General features: G+C 38.2%; 1 pseudogene; it reads left to right on the top strand.

The window, feature by feature from the left end:
• The first annotated feature begins 269 nt into the window (after window positions 1–269).
• LOC137756311 (ubiquilin-1 pseudogene) lies at window positions 270–1,606 on the top strand (annotated as a pseudogene).
• The last annotated feature ends 16,561 nt before the right edge of the window (window positions 1,607–18,167 follow it).

Raw genomic sequence — 18,167 nt, 5'->3', positions numbered from 1 at the left:
ACTCATCATATATAAGGGATTCTCAATAAAAATTAACAGCCGATTTCTTATCAGATACAATGGTGATTACATGTTTAAAGTGCTGAGGGCCTGCGCTGGAGCCCACACCGAGCTCTGTGCCCCCTAGCCTGCCAGGGCAGCCCTGCGCCCAGTTGTCACTGAGGCAGTGTGCCCCACATTCTCCGCTGCCCCGGCCGGCCGGCTCAGGTGTTGCCTGGCTCCCCTTTGCTCGCCCACTCCCTCCTGCACACCTGAGGCACCGCTGCCCCATGGCCAAGAATGATGAAAGTCTCGGCCCTCTAAGCTCCCAGGACAGCGCCGCCACTGCCGAAGGTACTGGCCCCCCTGCCACTGCTGCCTCCACAGAACCCAAGATCACGAAAGTCACCCTGAAGACCCCAAAGAAGAAGGAGTACTTCACAGTGTCCAAGAATAGCTCCGCCCAGCAGTTCAAGGAAGAAATCCCTAAATGTTTCAAATCACATACCAACCAACTTGTGTTGATATTTGCTGGAAAAGTTTCAAAAGATCAAGATACTTTGAGTCAGCATGGAATTCACGATGGACTTATTGTTCACCTCGTCATCAAAACACAAAACAGACCTCAGGATCATTCAGCTCAGCAAAAAAACACCAGTGGAAGCAGTGCTACCACATCATCGGCTCCTAATAGTAACTCCACATCTGGTTCTGCTGCTAGCAACCTTTTTGGTTTAGGTGGCCTTAGAGGACTTGCAGGTCTGAGTAGCTTGGGTTTGAATACTACCAACTTCTTTGAACTACAAAGCCAGGTGCAGCAGCAACTTGTGTCCAATCCTGAAATAATGGTCCAGATCATGGAGAATCCCTTTGTCCAGAGCATGCTTTCAAATCCTGACCTGATGAGGCAGTTAATTATGGCCAATCCACAAATGTAGCAGTTGATACAGAGAAATCCAGAAATTAGTTATATGCTGAATAATCCAGATATTAGGAGACAAACATTGGAACTTGCCAAGAATCCAGCAATGATGCAGGAAATAATAAGAAACCAGGACCGAGCCTTGACCAACCTAGAAAACATCCCAGAGGATACTACAATGCTTTATGGCGTATGAACCCAGATATTCAGGAACCAATGCTGAGTGCTGCACAAGAACAGTTTGGTGGTAATCCATTTGCTTCCTTAGTGAGCAATATATCCTCAGGTGAAGGTAGTTAACCTTCCCGTACAGAAAATAGAGATCCATTACCCAAAACGTGGGCTCCACAGGCTTCTCAGAATTCATCAGCTTCTGAGGGAGGCACTCAGAAGTGCCTGGGAGGCACTAGTGGTAGTGCTGTCAGTGGCACTGCTGGGCAGAGTTCTGTGCCAAATCTGGGGCTTGGAGTAAGAGCTAGTTTGTTCAACACACCAGGAATGCAGAGCTTGTTGCAACAAAAAACTGAAAACCCACAACTTATGCAAAATATGTTGTCTGCCCCCTACATGAGAAGAATGATGCAGTCACTAAGCCAGAACCCTGACCTTGTTGCACAGATGCAGATTGCTGATAAGTTATTGGCAATGTCAAACCCTAGAGCAATGCAGGCCTTGTTACAGATTCAGCAGGGTTTATGTCTGTAACAATAGGAAAGATCAATGAAATTAAAAGCTGGTTCTTTGAAAAGATAAACAAAATTGATAAACCTTTAGCCAGACTCATCAAAAAAAAAAAAGAAAGAGGGCTCAAATCAAAATTAGAAATGAAAAAGGAGAAATTACAACAGACACCACAGAAATACAAAGAATCATAAGAGACTACTATAAGCAACTATATGCCAATAAAATGGACAACCTAGAAGAAATGGACAAATTCTTAGAGAGGTACAATCTCCCAAGACTGAACCAGGAAGAAGTAGAAAATATGAACAGACCAATCACAAGTACTAAAATTGAAACTGATTTTAAAACTTCCAACAAACAAAAGTCCAGGACCAGATGGCTTCAGAGGCAAATTCTATCAAACATTTTGAGAAGAGTTAACACTTATCTTCTGGAACTATTCCAAAAAAACTGCAGAGGAAGGAACACTCCCAAGCTCATTCTATGAGGTCACCATCACCCTGATACCAAAACCAGACAAAGATACCACAGAAAAAGAAAATTACAGGCCAATATCAACGACGAACATAGACATAAAAATCCTCATCAAAATACTAGCAAACCGAATTCAACAATACATTAAAAGGATCAGACAACATGATCAAGTGGGATTTATCCCAGGGATGCAAGGATTTTCCAATATATGCAAATCAATCAGTGTGATACACCATATTAAAAAACCGAATACTAAAAACCATATATGATCATCTCAATAGATACAGAAAAAGATTTTGACAATATTCAACACCCATTTATGATAAAAAAAAAACTCTCCAGAAAGTGGGCACAGAGAGAACACACCTCAACATAATAAAGGCCATATATGACAAACCCACAGCAAACATCATTCTCAATAGTGAAAAACTGAAACCATTCCCATTAAGATCAGGAACAAGACAAGGATGTCCACTCTCACCACTTTTATTCAACATAGTTTTGGAAGTTCTAGCGATGGCAATCAGAGAAGAAAAAGAAATAAAAGGAATTCAAATTGGAAAAGAAAAAGTAAAACTGTCACTGCTTGCAGATGACATGATACTATACATAGAAAATCCTAAAGATGCTATCAGAAAACTACAAGAGCTCATCAATGAATTTGGTAAAGTTGCAGGATACAAAATTAATACACAGAAATCTCTTGCATTTCTATACAATAACAGCAAAAGATCAGAAACAGAACTTAAAGAAACAATCCCATTTACCATCGCATCAAAAAGAATAAAATACCTAGGAATAAACCTACCTAAGGAGACAAAAGACCTGTACTCTGAAAACTATAAGAAGCTGATAAAAGAAATCAAAGATGACACAAACAGATGGAAAGATTGTGTTCTTGGATTGGAAGAATCAATATTGTCAAAATGACTATATTACCCAAAGCAATCTACAGATTCAATGCAATCCCTATCAAATTACCAATGGCATTTTTCACAGAACTAGATCAAAAAATCTTAAAATTTGTATGGAGACACAAAAGACCCCATATAGCCAAAGCAATCTTGATCTGGAGGAATCCTGCTCCCTGACCTCAGACTATACTACAAAGCTACAGTCATCAAAAGAGTATGGTACTGGCACAAAAACAGAAATATAGATCAATGGAACAGGATAGAAAGCCCAAAGATAAACCCACATACCTATGGTCACTGAATCTAGGACAAAGGAGGCAAAAATATACAATGGAGAAAAGACAGCCTCTTCAATAAGTGGTGCTGGGAAAACTGGACAGCTACATGTAAAAGAATGAAATTAGAACACTTCCTAACACCATACACAAAAATAAACTCAAAATGAATTAAGGACTTAAGTCTAAGACCAGATACTATAAAACTCCTAGAGGAAAAACATAGGCTGGACACTCTTTGACATAAATTGCAGCAATATTTTTTTGGAATCATCTCCTAGAGTAATGGAAACAAAAACAAAAATAAACAAATGAGACCTAATTAAACTTAAAAGCTTTTGCACAGCAAAGGAAACCATAAACAAAGCAAAAAGACAACATATGGAATGGGAGAAAATATTTGAAAACAATGCAACCAGCAAGGGATTAATCTTTAAAATATACAAACAGTTCATACAGCTTAATATCAAAAAAACAAACAACCCAATCAAAAAATGGGCAGAAAACCTAAATAGACATTTCTCAAAAAAAGACACACAGATGGCCAAGAAGCACATGAAAAGATGCTCAACATCACTAATTATTAGAGAAAAGCAAATCAAAACCACAATGAGGTATCACCTCACACCAGTCAGAATGGCCATCATCAAAAAGTCTACAAACAATAAATGCTGGAGAGGGTGTGGGGAAAAGGGAACCCTCCTACACTGTTGGTGGAAATGTAAGTTGGTGCAGCCACTATGGAGGACAGTATGGAGGTCCCTTATAAAACTAAAAATAGAGCTACCATATGATCCAGCAATCCCACTCCGGGGCATATCCCCAGAGAAAACCATAATTTGAAAAGAAACACGCACCCCAATATTCATTGCAGCACTATTCACAATAATCAAACATGGAAGCAACCTAAATGTCCCTTGACAGACGAATGGATAATGAAGATGTGGTACATATATACAATGGAATATTACTTAGCCGTAAAAAAGGATGAAATAATGCCGTTTGCAGCAACATGGATAGACCTAGAGATTATCATACTAAGTGAAGTAAGTCAGACAGAGAAAGACAAATATTATGATATCATTTGTATGTGGAATCTTAAAAACTTATACAAATTAACTTATTTACAAAACAGGAACAGACTCACAGACTTAGGAAACAAACTTATGGTTACCAAAGGGGAAAGGTGGGGAGAAGGGATCAATTAGGAATTTGGGATTAACAGATACACACTACTGTATATAAAAGAGATAACCAACAAGGACCTACTGTATAGCACAGGGATCTCTGCTCAGTGTTCTGTAATAACATAAATGGGAAAAGAATCTGAAAAAGAATAGATATATGTATATGCATAACTAAATCACTTTGGTGTACACCTGAAACTAACACCACATTGTAAGTCGACTATACTCCGATATAAAATGAAAATTGAAAGAAAATACAATGAGATATCACCTCACATCTGTCAGATGGCTATCATCAAAAAGAACACAAATAACAAATGTTGGCGAGGATGTGGAGAAAAGGGAACCCTCATACACTGTTGGTAGGGATGTAAATTGGTGCAGCCACTGTGGAAAACAGTATAGAGGTTTCTCAAAAAACTAAAAATAGAACTACCAAATGACCCAGCAATTCTACTCGTGGGTATTTACCAAAAAAATACGAAAGCATTAATTCAAAATCATACATGCACCCCAAGGTTCATAACAGTATTATTTACAATTGCCAACATATGGAAGCAATCTAAGTGTCCAGCAGCAGATGAATGGATAAAGGTGTGGTATATATATGCAATGGAATACTGCTCAGCCATAAAAAAAGAATGAAATTTTGCCATTTGCATGGATGGACTTGGAGGGTATTATGCTAAGTGACATAAGTCAGACAGAGAAAGACAAATACTGTATGATAACATTTATATGTGGAATCTAAAAAATAAAAGAAACTAGTGAATATAACAAAAAAGAAACAGACTCACAGATATAGAGAACAAATTAGTGGTTACCACTGGGAGAGGGAAGAGGAGAGGGGCAAAAGAAGGGTGGGGGATTAAGAGGTACAAAGTACTATGTATAAAATAAATAAGCTACAAGGATATATAGTACAACACAGGGAATATAGCCAATATTTTATAATAACTATAAATAGAATATAAGCTTTAAAAATTGTGAATCACTATGTTGTATACCTGAAAATTATATAAAAATATACATCAACTACACCTTAATTTTTTTAAATTTCTTATGCAAAAGTAAAAAAAAATGTACAATCCTAATTTCCAGAACCTTTGAACATGTTACTTTACATGGTTAAAGGGACTTCCCAGATGTCCTTAAGGATTTTGAGATACGGAGATTATCCTGGATTATGCTAGTGCATTCAGTGTAATCACAAGAGTCCTTGAGGGGTCTGGGCAAGATGGAGGAAGAGTAAGAAGCGGAGATCACCTTCCTTCCCACAGATACATTAGAAATACATCTACACGTGGAACTGCTCCTACAGAACACCCACTGAACTCTGGCAGAAGACGTCAAACCTCCCAAAAGGCAAGAAACTCCCCACGTACCTGGGTAGGGCAAAAGAAAAAAAAAGAAATAACAGAGACAAAAGAATAGGGACGGGACCTGAACCAGTGGGAGGGAGCTGTGAAGGAGAAAAGGTTTCCACACACTAGGAAGCCCCTTCACGGGCGGACACTGCGGGTGGCAGAGGGGGGAAGCTTCGGAGCCATGGAGGAGAGCACAGCCACAGGGGTGTGGAGGGCAAAGCGGAGAGATTCCCGCACAGAGGATCAGTGCCGACCTGCACTCACCAGCCCGAGAGGCTTGTCTGCTCCCCCGCCGGGGCGGGGGGTGGGGGCTGGGAGCTGAGGCTCAGGCTTCGGTCGGATCGCAGGGAGAGGACTGGGGTTGGCGGCGTGAACACAGCCTGAAGGGGTTAGCGCACCACAGCTAGCCGGGAGGGAGTCCGGGAAAAAGTCTGCAGCTGCCGAAGAGGCAAGAGACTTTTTCTTGCCTCTTTGTTTCGCGGTGCACAAGGAGAGGGGATTCAGAGCGCTGCCTAAACGAGCTCCAGAGATGGGCATGAGCCACGGCTACCAGCGCGGACCCCAGAGACGGGCATGAGACGCTAAGGCTGCTGCTGCCGCCACCAAGGAGCCTGTGTGCGAGCACAGGTCACTATCCACACCGCCCCTCCTGGGAGCCTGCGCAGCCCGCCACTGCCAGGCTCCTGTGATCCAGGGACAACTTCCCCGGGAGAACGCACGGCGCGCCTCAGGCTGCTGCAACGTCATGCTGGCCTCTGCTGCCACAGGCTCGCCCCGCATCCGTACTCCTCCCTCCCCCCGGCCTGAGTGAGCCAGAGCCCCCGAAGCAGTTGCTCCTTTGACCCCGTCCTGTCTGAGCGAAGAACAGACGCCCTCAGGCGACCTGCACGCAGAAGCGGGTCTAAATCCAAAGCTGAACCCCGGGAGCTGTACGAACAAAGAAGAGAAAGGGAAATCTCTCCCAGCAGCCTCAGAAGCAGCGGATTAAAGCTCCACAGACAACTTGATGTACCTGCATCTGTTGAATACCTGAATAGACAATGAATCATCCCAAATTCAGGAGGTGGACTTTGGGAGCAGGATATATTAATTTTTCCCCTTTTCCTTTTTTTGTGAGTGTATATGTGTATGCTTCTGGGTAAGATTTTCTCTGTATAGCTTTGCTTTCACCATTTGTCCTAGGGTTCGGTCCGTCTGTTTTTTTTTTTTTCCTTAAAATTTTTTTTCTAAATAAATTTGTGCTTAATAATTTTTTCCTTATTTTTTATTTTAAAAAATTTAAAAATTTTTTAAATAATTTTTTTCTTATTTTTTATTTTAAAAAATTAAAAATTTTTTTCTTAATAAATTTTTTTCTTAATAATTTTTTTCTTATTTTTTATTATATAAAATTAATAAATTTATTTTAAAAAATTAAAAATATCCTTTTCTTAATAAAATTTTTTCTTAATAATTGTTTTCTTATTTTTTATTATAATAGCTTTTTTATTTTATTTTATTTTATCCTCTTTCTTTCTCTCTTTCTATTTTTTCTCCCTTTTATTCCGAGCCGTGTGGATGAAAGGCTCTTGGTGCTCAAGCCAGGCATCAGGGCTGTGCCTCTGAGGTAAGAGACCCAACTACAGGAAACTGGTCCACAAGAAACCTCTCAGCTCCCAGTAATACCAAATGGCGAAAATCTCTCAGAGATCTCCATCTCAACATCAAGACCCAGCTTCACTCAATGCCCAGCAAGCTACAGTGTTGGACACCCTATGCCAAACAACTAGCAAGACAGGAACACAGCCCCATCCATTAGCAGAGAGGCTGCCTAAAATCATAATAAGGCCACAGACACCCCGAAACACACCACCAGACGTGGACGTGCCCACGACAAAGACAAGATCCAACCTCATCCACCAGAACACAGGCACTAGTCCCCTCCACTAGGAAGCCTACACAACCCACTGAACCAACCCTAGCCACTGGGGACAGATACCAAAAACAACGGGAACTACGAACCTGCAGCCTGTGAAAAGGAGACCCCAAACACAGTAAGATAAGCAAAATGAGAAGACAGAAAAACACACAGCAGATGAAGGAGCAGGGTCAAAACACACCACACCTAACAAATGAAGAGGAAATAGGTAGTCTACCTGAAAAAGAATTCAGAATAATGATAGTAAAGATGATCCAAAATCTTGGAAATAGAATAGACAAAATGCAAAAAACATTTAACAAGGACGTAGAAGAACTAAAGGGGAACCAGGCAACAATGAAAAGCACAATAAATGAAATTAAAAATACTCTAGAAGGGATCAATAGCAGAATAACTGAGGCAAAAGAACGGGTAAGTGACCTGGAAGATAAAATAGTGGAAATAACTACTGCAGAGCAGAATAAAGAAAAAAGAATGAAAAGAACTGAGGACAGTCTCAGAGACCTCTGGGACAACATTAAATGCACCAACACTGGAATTATAGGGGTCCCAGAAGAAGAAGAGAAAAAGAAAGGGACTGAGAAAATATTTGAAGAGATTATAGTTGAATACTTCCCTAATATGGGAAAGGAAATAGTTAATCAAGTCCTGGAAGCACAGAGAGTCCCATACAGGATAAATCCAAGGAGAAACATGCCAAGACACATATGAATCAAACTATCAAAAATTAAATACAAAGAAAATATATTAAAAGCAGCAAGGGAAAAACAAGAAATAACACACAAGGGAATCCCCATAAGGTTAACAGCTGATCTTTCAGCAGAAACTCTGCAAGCCAGAAGGGAGTGGCAGGATATACTTAAAGTGATGAAGGAGAAAAACCTACAACCAAGATTACTCTACCCAGCAAGGATCTCATTCAGATTTGATGGAAAAACTAAAACCTTTACAGACAAGCAAAAGCTGAGAGAGTTCAGCACCACCAAACCAGCTCTACAACAAATGCTAAAGGAACTTCTCTAGGCAAGAAACACAAGAGAAGGAAAACACCTACAATAACAAACCCAAAACAATTAAGAAAATGGTCATAGGAACATACATATCGATAATTACCTTAAATATAAATGGATTAAATTCTCCCACCAAAAGACACAGACTGGATGAATGTATACAAAAACAAGACCCATATATATGCTGTCTACAAGAGACCCACTTCAGACCTAGGGACACATACAGACTGAAAGTGAGGGGATGGAAAAAGATATTCCATGCAAATGGAAATCAAAAGAAAGCTGGAGTAGCAATTCTCATATCAGACAAAATAGACTTTAAAATAAAGACTATTACAAGTGACAAAGAAGGACACTATATAATGATCAAGGGATCGATCCAAGAAGAAGGTATAACAATTGTAAATATTTATGCACCCAACCAAGGAGCACCTCAAAACATAAGGCAAATACTAACAGCCATAAAAGGGGAAATCGACAGTAACACAATCATATTAGGGGACTTTAACACCCCACTTTCAGTGGGGTGAACTGTCCAATGTCTTCCAATGGACAGACCATCCAAAATGAAAATAAATAAGGAAACACAAGCTTTAAATGATACATTAAACAAGATGGACTTAATTGATATTTATAGGACATTCCATCCAAAAAGAACAGAATACACATTTTTCTCATGTGCTCATGGAACATTCTCCAGGATAGATCATATCTTGGGGCACAAATCACGCCTTGGTAAATTTAAGAAAATTGAAATCGCATCAGGTATCTTTTCTGACCACAATGATATGAGACTAGATATCAATTACAGGAAAAGATCTGTAAAAAATACAAACACATAGAGGCTACACAATACACTACTTAATAACGAAGTGATCACTGAAGAAATCAAAGGGGAAATCAAAAAATACCTAGAAACAAATGACAATGAAAACACAATGACCCAAAACCTATGGGATGCAGCAAAAGCAGTTCTAAGAGGGAAGTTTATTGCAATACAAGCCTACATTTAGAAACAGGAAACATCTCGAATAAACAACCTAACCTTGCACCTAAAGCAATTAGAGAAAGAAGAACAAAAAAACCCCAAAGCTAGCAGAAGGAAAGAACTCATAAAGATCAGATCAGAAATAAATGAAAAAGAAATGAAGGAGACACTAGCAAAGATCAATAAAATTAAAGCTGGTTCTTTGAGAAGATAAACAAAATTGACAAACCATTAGCCAGACTCATCAAGAGAAAAAGGGAGAAGACTCAAATCAATAGAATCAGAAAGGAAAAAGGAGAAATAACAACTGACACTGCAGAAATACAAACGATCATGAGAGATTACTACAAGCAACTCTATGCCAATAAAATGGACAACCTGGAAGAAATGGATAAATTCTTAGAAATGCACAACCTGCCGAGACTGAACAAGGAAGAAATAGAAAATATGAACAGACCAATCACAAGCACTGAAATTGAAACTGTGATTAAAAATCGTCCAACATACAAAAACCCAGGACCAGATGGCTTCACAGGCGAATTCTCTCCAACATCTAGAGAAGAGCTAACACCTATCCTTCTCAAACTCTTCCAAAATATAGCAGAGGGAGGAACACTCCCAAACTCATTCTATGAGGCCACCGTCACGCTGATACCAAAACCAGACAAAGATGCCACAAATAAGAAAACTACAGGCCAATATCACTGATGAACATAGACGCAAAAATCCTCAACAAAATACTAACAAACAGAATCCAACAGCATATTAAAAGGATCATACATCATGATCAAGTGGGGTTTATTCCAGGAATGCAAGGATTCTTCAATATACACAAATCAATCAACGTGATATATCATATTAACAAACTGAAGGAGAAAAACCATATGATCATCTCAATAGATGCAGAAAAAGCTTTCGACAAAATTCAACACCCATTTATGGTAAAAGCCCTGCAGAAAGTAGGCATAGAGGGAACTTTCCTCAACATAATAAAGGCCATATATGACAAACCCACAGCCAACATTGTCCTCAATGGTGAAACACTGAAACCATGTCCACTAAGATCAGGAACAAGACAAGGTTGCCCACTCTCACTACTATTATTCAACATAGTTTTGGAAGTGTTAGCCACAGCAATCAGAGAAGACAAAGAAATAAAAGGAATCCAAATCGGAAAAGAAGAAGTAAAGCTGTCACTGTTTGCAGATGACATGATACTATACATAGAGAATCCTAAAGATGCTACCAGAAAACTACTAGAGCTAATCAATGAATCTGGTAAAGTAGCAGGATACAAAATTAATGCACAGAAATCTCTTGCATTCCTATACACTAATGATGAAAAATCTGAAAGTGAAATTAAGAAAACACTCCCGTTTACCATTGCGACAAAAAGAATAAAATATCTAGGAATAAACCTACCTAAGGACACAAAAGACGTGTATGCAGAAAATTATAAGACACTGATGAAAGAAATTAAAGATGATACAAATAGATGGAGAGATATACCATGTTCTTGGATTGGAAGAATCAACATTGTGAAAATGACTCTACTACCCAAAGCAATCTACAGATTCAATGCAATCCCTATAAAACTACCACTGGCATTTTTGACAGAACTACAACAAAAAATTTCACAATTTGTATGGAAACACAGAAGACCCCAAATAGCCAAAGCAATCTTGAGAACGAAAAATGGAGCTGGAGGAATCAGGCTCCCTGACTTCAGACTATATTACAAAGCTACAGTAATCAAGACAGTTTGGTACTGGCACAAAAACAGAAACATAGATCAATGGAACAGGATAGAAAGCCCAGAGATAAACCCACACGCATATGGTCACCTTATCTTTGATAAAGGAGGCAGGCATATACAGTGGAGAAAAGACAGCCTCTTCAATAAGTGGTGCTGGGAAAACTGGACAGGTACATGTAAAAGTATGAAATTAGAACACTCCCTAACACCATACACAAAAATAAACTCAAAATGGATTCAAGACCTAAATGTATGGCCAGACACTATGAAACTCTTAGAGGAAAACATAGGCAGAACACTCTATGACATACATCACAGCAAGATCCTTTTTGACCCAGCTCCTAGAGAAATGGAAATAAAAACAAAAATAAACAAATGGGACCTAATGAAACTTAAAAGCTTTTGCACAGCAAAGGAAACCATAAACAAGACCAAAAGACAACCCTCAGAATGGGAGAAAATATTTGTAAATGAAGCAACTGACAACGGATTAATCTCCAAAACATACAAGCAACACATGCAGCTCAATATCAAAAAAACAAACAACCCAATCCAAAAATGGGCAGAAGACCTAAATAGGCATTTCTCCAAAGAAGATATACAGATTGCCAACAGACACATGAAAGAATGCTCAACATCATTAATTATTAGAGAAATGCAAATCAAAACTACAATGAGATATCATCTCACACCAGTCAGAATGGCCATCATCAAAAAACCTACAAACAATAAATGCTGGAGAGGGTGTGGAGAAAACGGAACACTCTTGCACTGTTGGTGGGAATGTAAATTGATACAGCCACTATGGAGAACAGTATGGAGGTTCCTTAAAAAACTAAAAATAGAACTACCATACGACCCAGCAATCCCACTACTGGGCATATACCCTGAGAAAACCATAATTCAAAAAGAATCATGTACCAAAATGTTCATTGCAGCTCTATTTACAATAGCCAGGACATGGAAGCAACCTAAGTGTCCATCATCGGATGAATGGATAAAGAAGATGTGGCACATATATACAATGGAATATTACTCAGCCATAAGGAGAAATGAAATGGAGGTATTTGTAGTGAGGTGGATGGAGTTAGAGTCTGTCATACAGAGTGAAGTAAGTCAGAAAGAGCAAAACAAATATAGTATGCTAACACATATATATGGAATCTAAGGGGGAAAAAAAAGGTCATGAAGAACCTAGTGGCAAGACGGGAATAAAGACACAGACCTACTAGAGGATGGACTTGAGGATATGGGGATGGGGAGGGGTAAGATGTGACAGGGTGAGAGAGCGGCAAGGACATATATACACTACCAAATGTAAAATAGATAGCTAGTGGGAATCAGCCGCATAGCACAGGGAGATCAGCTTGGTGCTTTGTGACCTCCTAGAGGGGTGGGATAGGGAGGTTGGGAGGGAGGGAGATGCAAGAGGGAAGAGACATGGGGACATATGTATATGTATAACTGATTCACTTTGTTATAAAGCAGAAACTAACACTCCATGGTAAAGCAATTATACTCCAATAAAGATGTTAAAAAAATAAAAAAAATTTAAAAAATAGAGTCCTTTTAAGTGGAAGGCAGGAGGATTTGAATGAGATAGAGAAGATACTACATTGCTGCTTTGAAGATGGGGGAAGGGGACATGACCTTAGTAATCTAAGCAGCCTTTAGAAGCTGGAAATAGCAAGGAAATGGATTTTCCCCTAGAATCTCTGGAGGGAGTGTGACCCTGCCAACACTTTTATTTTCGCCCAGTGAAAGTCATGGCCAACTGGGATTTATTCACATGATTGAAGGTTTGATTTGACATTAGAAAGCCAATCAATGTAATTCACCATAAAAACAAACTGAAAAAGAAAAACAGTGTGATTATATCAATCAATGTACAAAAACAATTGAGAAAATCCAAAATCCATTCCTGAAAAAAACAAAAAAACTTTGTATCTCATACTGGTAAAGGGAAATACAAAAAAATCTACAGCTAACATACTTAATGGTTAAAGACAGAATGCTTACCCCTATGATCAGGAAAAAGCTGGGGATCCCCAAACACACCATTCTTATTCAATGTAGTACTGGGAGTTCCAGCCACCACAATAAGGCAAGAAAAGAAAATAGAGGTATGCATATTAGAAATGAAGAAGTAGCACAGCAAAGGAAACCATAAACAAAATGAAAAGACAACCCACAGGAGAAAATATTTGCAAACTATGCTACTGACAAGTGATTAATTTCCAAAATATACAAACAGCTCATACAGCTTAATATCAAGAAAACAAACTATCCAGTCAAAAAATGGGCAGAAGATCTAAGTAGGCAGTTCTCCAAAGAAGACATACAGATGAGCAAAAAGCACATAAAAAGATGCTCAACATCACTAATTATTAGAGAAATGCAAATCAAAACTACAATGAGGTATCACCTCACACCAGTCAGAATGGCCATCATCAAAAAGTCTACAAACAATAAATGCTGAAGAGGGTGGAGAAAAAGGAACCCTCCTACACTCTTGGCGGGAACGTAAATTGGTACAGCTACTATGGAGAATAGTATGGAAGTTCCTTAAAAGATTAAAAATAGAGTTACCATATGATCCTGCAATCCCAGTCCTGGGCATATATCTGGCGAAAATTCTAACTCAAAAAGATACATGCACCCCTATGTTCATTGTAGCACTATTTACAATAACCAAGACGTGGAAGTAATGTAAATGTGCATCAACAGATGAATGGATAAAGAAGATGTGGTATATATATATACAATGGACTATTACTCCACCATTAAAAGAATAAAATAGGGACTTCCCTGGTGGCGCAGTGGTTAAGAATCCGCCTGCCAATGCAGGGGACACGGGTTCAATACCTGGTCCGGGCAGATCTCACATACCGCGGAGCAACTAAGCCTGTGCGCCACAGCTACTGAGCCTGCGCTCTAGAGCCCACGTGCCACAACTACTGAAGCCCGTGGGCCTAGAGCCTATGCTCCGCCACAAGAGAAGCCACTGCAATGAGAAGCCCGCACACTGCAACAAAGAGTAGCCCCCGCTCACCAGAACTAGAGAAAGCCCGTGCGCAGCAACGAAGACCCAACGCAGCCAAAAAAATAAATAAATAAATAAATTTTTAAAAAAGAATAAAATAATGCCATTTGCAGCAACATGGATGGACCTAGAGATTATTATATTAAGTGGAGTAAGTCAGTCAGAGTAAGACAAATATCATGTGATATCACTTATCTGTGGAATCTAAAGAAATCATACAAACAAACTTATTTACAAAACAGAAATAGATGTAGAAAACAAACTTATGGTTACCAGAGGGGATAGTGGGGCAGGGGAGATAAATTAGGAGTTTGGGATTAACATATACACAGTACTATATAAAATAGGTAAACAACAAGGACCTACTGTATAGCACAGGGAACTATATTCAATACCTTGTAATAACCTATGATAGAAAAGAGTCTGAAAAAGAAAATATATATATATATATATATATATATATATATATATATATATATATATATATAACCGAATCACTTTGCTGTACACCTGAAACTAACACAATATTGTACATTAAATGTATTTAAATTTTTAAAAAAGAAAACCTAAAAAAAAATCTTGAAGATAGGAACAAATTTAAAAAGAGAACAACAACAAAAAAGTAAAACAATCTTTATTCACAGAGAACATGATTATCTATGTAGAAAGTATAATGAAATCTAGAAAAAAGCTACTAGAACTAAGTAGGTTTAGCAAAGTTTCAGGATATAATATCTATATACAGAAACCAATTGTATATGTATATACATTTTTGGCCGTGCCGTGAGGCATGTAGTATCTTAGTTCCCCAACCAGGGATTGAACCCGTGCCCTCTCTGCATTGGGAGCGCACAGTCTTAACCACTGGACCGCCAGGGAAGTCCCACAATTGTATCTTTATATACTAACAGTGAATGACTGGAAATTCACTGCTACAATTGTATTTTTATATACTAGCCGTGAATGACTGGGAATAGAAAATTTTTAAATACCATTTATAATAGCATCCAAACATATGAAATAAGTGGGGATAAATCTGAAAAAATGTGATAGACCTGTACACTGAAAACTATAAAAAATATTGCTGAGAAAAATTAAAGGCCTAAATAAATGGAGGAATACGTCTTGTTCATGAGCCAAAGACTCAATATTGTTAAGAGGTCAATTCTTCCCCCACATTAATCTATAGATTCAATGCAATCCCAACCAAATCCCAGCAGGCTCTTTTGTAGAAACAGACAAGCCGATTCTAAAATTCATGTGGAAATGCAAAAGACCCCCAAAGAGCCAAAACAATCCTGAAAAAGAACAAAATTGAAGGCCTAAGACTATCTGATCTCCCAAATTATTATACAGCTACAGTAATCAAAACAGTGTAATACTGGCATAAAGGTAGACAAATACATCAATGGAACATAACAGAGGGTCCAGAAAAAAACCCACGCATATATAGACAATTGATTTTTGACAAAAGTACAAAAGCAATGCAATGGAGAAAGGATAGCCTTCTCAACACACACTGCTAGAACAATTGGGTAACTACATGCTAAAAAAAAAAAAAATGAACGTGGTGCCATACCTTGCGCCATATACAAAAATTAACCCCAAATGGCTCACGGACCTAAATGTAAAGCCTAAAACTATAAAACTCATAAAAGGAAACATAGGAGAGAACCTTTGTAATCTTATGTTAGACGAAGATTCCTTAGATATGACACCAAAAGCATATTCCATAGAAGAATAAAATAATAAATTAAACTTCATCAAAGGGAAGGGGGGATGGGATGAATTGGGGGCTTGGGATTCACATATATACACTACTATGTATAAAATAGATAACTAATGAGAACCTACTGTATAGCACAGGGAACTCTATTCAATGCTCTGTGGTGACCTAAATGGGAAGGAAATCTAAAAAAGAGTGGATATATGTATACATATAACTGATTCACTTTGCTGTACCTCAGAAACTAACACAACATTTTAAAGCAACTATACGCCAATAAAAAAATTTTTTAAGCTCCAACAAAATTTAAAATGTCTTCTCTTCAAAAGACACTGTTTAGATAAAGAATAGAGTTGAGAAAACTGGATATCCACATGCAAAAGAATGAAGTTGGACCCTTTCCTTATACCATATATAAAAACTCAAAATAGATCAAAGATCTAAATGTAAGAGCTAAAACTACAAAACTCTTAGAAATAAACATAGGCAGAAAGCTTCACGACATTGGATTTGGCAATGATTTTTTGTGTATGACACCAAAAGTACAGCCAACAAAAGAAAAAACTGAATTATATCCAAATTTAAAACTATGCATTGAAGGACACAATCAACAGAATGAAAAGGCAATCCAGGAGGTGGGAGTAAATATTTGCAAATCATATCTGATAAGGAGTTAATATGCAGAATATATAAAGAACTTCTACAACTCAACAATAAAAAGAAATTTTTTAATGGGTGAAGAAGATATACAGATGACCAATAAGCACAAGAAAAGATGCTCAACATCACTAATCATTAGGGAAATGCAAATCAAAATCACATATCACTTCACACCCTTTAGGATGATGAAAGAAAAAGAAGGAAGGGAGGGAAGGAGGGAGGAAAGGAAGGGAAAGAAAGAGAAAGGAAGAAAAGAAAAAGTGTTAGTGAGGATGAGGGGAAACTGGAATCCTAGAGCACTGTTGTTGGGAACATAAGATGGTGCAGTCTCTACAGAAAATAGTATGGCAGTTCCTCAAAAAATTAAAAATGAGTTACCATATGATCCAGCAATCCCATTCTTGGGTATATACCCTAAAGAATTAAAAGCAGGGGCTCAAATAGATATTTGTTTACCCATACTTAAAGCAGCATTATTCACAATAGCCAAAAGGTAAAAGCAACCTAAGTGTCCATCAATGGGTAAATGGATAAACAAAATATGGTGTACACTACAATGGAATATTATTTAGCCTTAAAAAGGAAATTCTGCCACATGCTACAACATGTATGAACCTTGAAGACATTATGCTAAGTGAAATAAGCTAGTCACAAAAGGACAAATACTGTATGATTCCACTTATATGAGGTACCAAGAGTAATCAAATTCAGAGGCAGAAAGTAGAATGGTGGTTGTCAGGGGCTGGGGGGAGGATGAATTAGTGTTTAGATGGTAGACTTTCAGTTATGCAAGATGAAAAGAGTTCTGAAGATGGATCGTGGTGATGGTTGCACAAATGTGAATGTATTTAATGCCACTCTATACTTAAAAATGGTTAAGATGGTAAATTTTATATGTATTTTACCACCATATTTTTTAAAATTTTAAATGTTTTAAAAGCTTTTTCAGGGGACTTCCCTGGTAGTCCAGTGGTTAAGACTCTGGGCTTCCACTGCAGGGGTCACGGGTTCAATCCCTGGTTGGGGAGCTAGGATCCCGCATGCTGTGTGGCCATAAATGAAAAGGTTTTTCAGAATGAAAAAAAGATACTTTTTAAAGAATGAAAAGACAAGCCACAGACTGAGGAAAAAATGTTACAAAACATACATATATCTGATAAAGAATTTTTATCCAATTATATGTAGAATTCTCAAAACTCAACAATAAAATGAGCAACCCAATACAAAATGTGCAAGAGAGTTGAACATTTTACCAAAGAAGATA

The sequence above is a fragment of the Eschrichtius robustus genome, chromosome X (assembly GCF_028021215.1).
Source record: "Eschrichtius robustus isolate mEscRob2 chromosome X, mEscRob2.pri, whole genome shotgun sequence".
NCBI lineage: Eukaryota > Metazoa > Chordata > Mammalia > Artiodactyla > Eschrichtiidae > Eschrichtius > Eschrichtius robustus.
This window is presented reverse-complemented; position numbering and strand designations above follow the sequence as displayed.